This window comes from Euphorbia lathyris, chromosome 9 (genome assembly GCF_963576675.1).
Source record: "Euphorbia lathyris chromosome 9, ddEupLath1.1, whole genome shotgun sequence".
Taxonomy (NCBI): Eukaryota; Viridiplantae; Streptophyta; class Magnoliopsida; order Malpighiales; family Euphorbiaceae; genus Euphorbia; species Euphorbia lathyris.
Genome location: NC_088918.1, coordinates 537,454 through 544,703, shown reverse-complemented (window position 1 = coordinate 544,703; position 7,250 = coordinate 537,454). Strand labels below are relative to the sequence as shown.

Sequence of the window (7,250 nt, the reverse complement as noted above, 5' to 3'; positions counted from 1 at the left end):
CATGTGTATATTAAAAAAAAAGAGTAAAAAACTAGGAGAACGTAATCTATCTATACAATATACTAAATCTGTAGTCAATAGTGTGTCATCTCTTAAAACTATCTATAGCTTATGTGTCAATTTTTAAAATATTTTAACTCTTCTTCTTTAGCATTACTTCTCTCATGCTGATATAACTGTTTCAAAAAACTAACCACGTTGTCAATCTACCCATACCCATACTGCTTTCACTTTCCTTTTTGTATACCTAAAACCGCTTGCTTTACTCTGATGGCTTCATCTTCCACAGTTTATACCATAATAACCAGGTAATTTTCTTCATTTGCATGCAGTGGTCTTCATTTTATTTCTTACTTCTCGTCTCTGTAAATTGTAAATTTCATCCCGTTCTGTGTTTTCTAACGGTTCAATTTTTCTTCTGAGAAATTCTAAAACCAGTTGCTTCTTTATACCATAACCAGGTAACTGCTCTCTTCTTTCTTCATCTCCCTAAATTTCATTTCATTTTTTCTCAATTTCAATTTTTCTTCTTCTGCCTTTGTCAGCAGTTGGAAAAGAGAAAAGAAAGAAAAAGTGCCAATTTTTCTAACGGTTCAAGGTTTGGCACAAGCTGAACATATTTTTCAACGTATGTACCTTTACTTGATCCTCCATTATTGTTATTTTCACTAGGTCCATCATCTTGAAACAGAAAAAGTATATCGCTAAACCTTTTCAATTACTGAAATTGAAGATTTGCTTTTCATGTAGGTGATCAATATTCCTATGAATTTCAGGTATGTATTCTTATTATCTCTTTTTATTTTTCAATTCTCTCTCTTTTAAGTATAATATCAATGTTGATCTCCTAATTATTGTGTTCATTTTAATTTTTGACAGATGGTTATGTGGTCACTGATTTGTTCATGGTTCATTTGAAGGTTGAAGCTCTTATCAACATAAATCTCAACAATACGGACTTCAATCAAAAAATTGATGTGCCTAGCTTTGGGTATTTATACAACGATCCGTTACTATAATTGAGAATTTTTGCTCCTTTTGTACTTGATGAAATAGTTTTCTTCTTTTTGCTTTTACTGCTTCCTCAATCTTTTTCATATATTATTTTTATTTGTTATTCATTTGAAAGGTGCTTGGAGATTTTACAGGAAGGAGTCGCCCTGGAAGGAGAAAAGGAAGAGACCTTCCTATATGTCGAAGGTTACGTGAAGTGTTTAGTCCATCTGACTCAAACACATGGAGTTAATGAATCAACGCTGAAGACTCTTCATCTGGCCAAGGGTATTTCAGTCTTTCACCAACCATGGAGGGCATTTCGGTCCTTTTGTGTATAAGGGAGTATTCTAGAAGCAGCTCATATACCTTATGATGGTCACCCCTCATTAGATCACTTCTTGGTGTGATCATCACCCTTCATCATTTCCAGACTTGATCAATGGTGATGATTCACCCACTTGTCTTGTCCTTTTTACTTAGGCCTCAAGATTACTTGCTCAATACACCTAGCAAGAATATAAATGTAATAGTTAGTTCAATGTTATTTTTCAATGAGAATATATTAATTTTCACCAAAACTCATTCAAATTAATATGGTATCAAAGCAATACTAACCAAAACACAAAAAGGTTATCCTTTTTCTTCCTCAGCCATGGCAGGTCAAGTAGCTCCGACGATCACATTGAGCAGTCCTTACCATCTCCCTCAAAATGAGACTCCGGCACTATCGCTGGTTTCATAAGTTCTTACCGGACCCAACTATCACCAATGGTCCCGAGCTGTCAAGGTGGCTTTAATGTCCAAAAATAAGTTCGCCTTTGTAGATGGCACCATTACGGCTCCGGCAGTCACTGATAATATGTATAATCAGTGGGAAAGATGCAACAACATGGTAATCTCCTGGATTCACCATGCCTTATCACCATCTATAGCGAGGAGCATAATGTGGTTGGACAAAGCGGACCAAGTCTGGGCCGGTCTGAAGGAACGATTCGCACAGACAGACTCTCTGCGCATATTGGAGCTGCGAAGAGAGATCCATAACCTGAAACAAGGAAATGGAAATGTTACGGAGTATTATACTAGCCTAAAAATACTCTATGATGAGCTCACTAACCTCGGGCCGATGCCTAAATGCGTATGCAGGCCATCGTGTAGCTGCGACGCTTTCAAGGTCTTGCGAGATCAACAGGATGCTGATCAGGTTATCACCTTCATCCAAGGATTGAGTGATTCTTATTCGACTGTTTGCTCACAAATATTGTTGATTGAGCCCTTGCCATCCCTGAACAAGACATACGCCTTGGCCATTCAACATGAAAGGCAGATAGGCCTTGGACCTGTCAACGGAAATGAAGGGGGTGAAAGCAACATGTTCGCGGGTTTCACAAATAACAAGCACAACATGCCAAACAACAACACAAAGTTTAATAATTGTAAAGGCAAAAGCTCATCCTTGTGCAATTTTTATGGCAACACAGGACACACAGAAGACATCTGTTTCAAAAAACACGGTTACCCACCCAACTATGGAAACAAGAATAGAGGAAATCCTTTCAGAACTAGTCAACCCAGGGCCAACTCAGTAGTGAATCAAAGCAAGGAAGGTGCAGATTCTGGCGAAGAGGACAATAGGCAGGCTAACCCAGAACCGTTTTCTCTAACCAAGGAACAGTATCAAACGCTCGTTGCCCTATTGCCACTGAACCCTCCGGGGAAGGTCCCAGCCTCAGGCGGTAGCGTCAACACTTTTGTCAAGGGAGACAGTTCTGGTAATAGCTTGAAACCTTACCCTATTTCATCATGCTGGATAATAGATACAGGGGCAACAGATCATATCATTTGTGATGTGCGAATATACAGTTCGTATGACAAAATAGACAAATGTTGGGTAAACCTACCAAATGGGGAAAAGGTTAAAGCAGAGTATATTGGCACTGTAATATTAAGTGCACAATTTATCTTGCATAACGTGTTGTGTATACCTGTGTTTGACTACAACCTTATATCTACTAGTAAATTGCTGAGTACTAGCGGATTGGCTTGGCTAGAGAGCGTGAAGGTCTCTATTATTTAGAATACCCATTACCACATGGGGTTTCTGTTTTTTCAATTAAGACAAATGATGTATGGCATTTGTGCTTTGGCCATCCCTCCTATGAGAGATTGAGAGGCCTCAGCATATCATGTAATGAGTTCAATTCTCACAAAGAAATACCATGTGAAAAAAGGCTAAACAAAAGAAAGTTCCTTTTTCATTAAGTCATAGCTTAGCCAAAGAATGTTTCGACCTAGTACATATGGATATATGGGGTCCAACACAAGAATCACACTCTAACAAACGATATTTCTTAACCATTCTTGATGATCACAGTAGGTATACATGGGTCACATTGATGCAAACAAAAGGTGATGCAAGCCCAGCAGTGCAACTTTTTTGTAAATATGTTAAAAGGCAATTTAACAAAAATGTCAAGGTCATACGAACGGATAACGGCCCTGAGTTCATCATGAAGGATTTCTTTGCAGAAAACGAAATCACACATCAGACATCATGTCCAGAAACACCACAGCAAAATGGCAGAGTTGAAAGAAAACACCAGGACATTATGAACACAACAAGAGCAATCATGTTTCAAAGTTCATTACCAAAGGAGTTTTGGCCAGAAGCAGTCAGCCATGCAGTCTACCTTATAAACAGGCTACCTTCGCAGCCTATTCAAAGGCAAGCGCCATATGAACGCATGTATGGTGCAAAGGCAGATCTCGAAGAGTTAAAGGTGTTTGGGTGTTTAGCATATGCTTCCACATTAGACAGACGTAAGAACAAGTTCACAGAGAAAGCAATCAAATGCGCATTCATGGGCTACAAACATGGCATAAAGGGATTCAAGCTTTTAAATTTAGCGACTAATTTGCTTTTCTTTTCCAGGAATGTACGTTTTTTTTAGAAGTTTTTCCCTTTCTCAGAAGAGGATCAACAGACCAAGATGCCATATTGCAGTGAAGAGGAACTAGACTCATTACACATGGCAACCACAAATGAAGAAGATGATGAACAAGTTGATACAGAAGATCAAAACACAGAAAAAACAACACAACATGTTGATGCAGTACAGACAGATGATGAAAGCTATGAAATCCCAGAGCAAATCGAAGCAATAGCACAGCACAATCAGGCCAATACCACAAGACCTCAAAGAACAAAGAAAATGCCAACTTATCTAAAAGATTACCACCTCGCATTAACACAAGGCTCCACCCTGCCTTGTCTCACCAACTCTCCATATACTTTGTCCAAACACCTCTCATATGACAGGCTCACACCAACAAAGAAGGCTTTCACAATCAACCTCACCTGTCATAGGGAACCTGCCATATACAAGGAAGCACAGTCAGACAAGAATTGGGAAGAAGCGATGAAAAATGAATTAACGGCATTGAAAAGAAATAATACGTGGGATATAGTCTCACTACCTGTTGGAAAGAGACCCATAGGTTGCACATGGGTATACAAGATCAAACACAATGCAGACGGCAGTGTGGCCCAGTTCAAAGCTAGACTGGTGGCAAAAGGGTATACCCAGCAGGAAGGTGTGGACTTCACCGATACGTTTGCACCTGTAGCAAAGTTCACGACGATTAAAACCCTTCTAACAATCGCCATTGCTAAAAAATGGCATATTCACCAACTGGACATCGATAACGCATACTTACATGGAGAGTTATGCGAGGATGTGTACATGGTAATGCCCCCTGGAATGACTGCGAAAGATGCACAGCAAGTCTGTAAGCTCAATAAAGCCCTTTATGGGCTTCGTCAAGCAGGGAGACAATGGAATGCAAAGTTATCATCCACCATCAAAGACATGGGATTCATTCAATCCATAGCAGATCCGTCCTTATTCACCAAAGTCAAGGGAAGTAGCACAACCACATTACTCATATACGTGGATGACGTTATTCTTGTAGAAAACGACATGCAAGTCATCAGATCGGTCAAAAATCACTTAAATGAGGCATTCAGCATCAAAGACCTGGGGAACATCCATTACTTCCTTGGCTTTGAGTTCTCCCGCAACCATCAGGGACTCCACATGTCACAAAGAAAATATACATTAGAATTGCTTGATGACCTGGGTTTCATCGACTGTAAGCCAGCCTTATCCCCAGCCTTACCAAATCATAAACCCAGCAAAAATGACATCCCACTCCAAACAAACACATCATATAGACAGCTCATATGGAGGTTACTATACTTAACTCATACCAGACCAGATATCACACACATAGTGAACCAATTATCACAACACCTCACACAGCCAACCATCGATGATCAAAAAAGGGATGAAAGAGTATTACGTTACCTGAAGGGGACCATCGGTCTGGGGTTATTTTTCCCTGCATGCAATAACTTGTAACTCCAAGCTTTTACGGATTCGGACTGGGCCACTTGCCCAGAAACTCGAAAATCGATCACCGGATACGCAGTTTTTCTCGGATCGGCACTAATCTCCTGGAGATCGAAGAAACAGAACACTGTCTCCAGATCTTCCTCTGAGGCCGAATACAGGGCTATGGCGTCAACTTCTTGTGAGCTCCACTAGCTCACTAATCTATTACGAGATCTAGGGACACCACCATCTACGGCTTCCCTTCTCTTCTGTGATAACACGTCGGCGATGCATATAGCACAAAACCCCGTCTTTCACGAACGAACGAAGCACATAGACATAGATTGTCATGTGATTCGAGAACATGTGCAGAAGGGACTCATCAGGTTGATGCCGATCTCTTGGGCGTTACAGTTAGCCGATCTGTTTACGAAGGCGCAGAATTCCCCGCAGTTGAGGTTTCTGGTAAGCAAACTAGGCTTGAACAACTTATATCAAGCTTAATTTGAGGAAGGGTGTTGAAGTTACAAGAAGAAAGAAGAAGATTTCGTCTGATTACAGGAAGGAGTCGCCATGGAAGGAGAAGAGGAAGAGACCTTCCTATATGTCAAAGGTTACGTGAAGTGTTTAGTCCATCTGACTCAAACACAGGGAGTTAATGAATCAACGCTGAAGACTCTTCATCTGGCCAAGGGTATTTCAGTCTTTCACCAACCATGGAGGGCATTTCGGTCCTTTTGTGTATAAGGGAGTATTCTAGAAGCAGCTCATATACTTTATGATGGTCACCCCTCATTAGATCACTTCTTGGTGTGATCATCACCCTTCATCATTTCCAGACTTGATCAATGGTGATGATTCACCCACTTGTCTTGTCCTTTTTACTTAGGCCTCAAGATTACTTGCTCAATACACCTAGCAAGAATATAAATGTAATAGTTAGTTCAATGTTATTTTTCAATGAGAATATATTAATTTTCACCAAAACTCATTCAAATTAATATTATCAAATTTTTCTTAGCAAGTTGATTTCCTTTTTATACATTTAATCTGGGTTATTGAATTCTTTCATGTTTTGAGTAGATAATTAACCCATTAAATTTAGTTCAGTTATCACCACATTAAATTTGATGGGTTCAGATTACTTATTTGAAAATTAAATAAGTAATCTGAAGGAACTGGACTATAACTTGATTAATGTATTTTCTTTGTTATCTTTTTTCATGTTTGATTAGTTAATATATTGGCATCACTATTTCTTTTTATGCTAAAAGTTGTTTTTTTTTTGTCACTTTTGTTTGCAAAGTCTAAAAGTATATTGAGGGAAGAAAATATAAACTTGGAATGACTTAGAATTCCATTCGTAAAAAAGGATTACTTTTTAGTGGACCTCAAATTAATGGAATACGAGGTTACGTTTAACGTTGACAGTGATGCTTTTATTCACTTTTGATGCTATTATTTCTATGTGTGTTTATTTAGATAATCTATTTTTGAGTTCTATTATGAGTTTTGCAATCTAAAGAATCGTTATTTGTTGGAAACCCAATAAATTTTTTTATTACAAGCTAACATAATTTCATGTATTTGTTGTTAAAAAATCGATACTATGTGAAATATGTCAAGATACAAAGATTACATACTGTATCCCTTATTTAGTCTAACAGAATATCTTCACTTTTTAGTCTTACTGATGCAAGTTAATTCTAAAACCGTGCATTGCACTTGCATGTCATGATCCATTCAATGTACATTTTTTATTGGCGTGTTCACGAGAAACATGCTGATGAACAATGAATATTCAATAGAATGAGATTACTTCTGACTTCCAATCGTCTGTCTTATAAATAACAACTTTTT

At 38.5% G+C, this 7,250-nt stretch overlaps 1 long non-coding RNA gene across 3 annotated transcripts; it reads left to right on the top strand.

The window, feature by feature from the left end:
• The first annotated feature begins 494 nt into the window (after nucleotides 1-494).
• Nucleotides 495-1,568, top strand: LOC136207465 (uncharacterized). 3 transcript variants are annotated; one of them, XR_010676621.1, is made up of 4 exons: nucleotides 495-628; nucleotides 751-776; nucleotides 880-991; nucleotides 1,149-1,568. It is a non-coding gene; the product is annotated as an uncharacterized lncRNA (long non-coding RNA). The 3 variants fall into 3 exon arrangements; XR_010676622.1 differs by having other exon boundaries at nucleotides 1,130-1,568; XR_010676620.1 differs by having other exon boundaries at nucleotides 880-1,568.
• The last annotated feature ends 5,682 nt before the right edge of the window (nucleotides 1,569-7,250 follow it).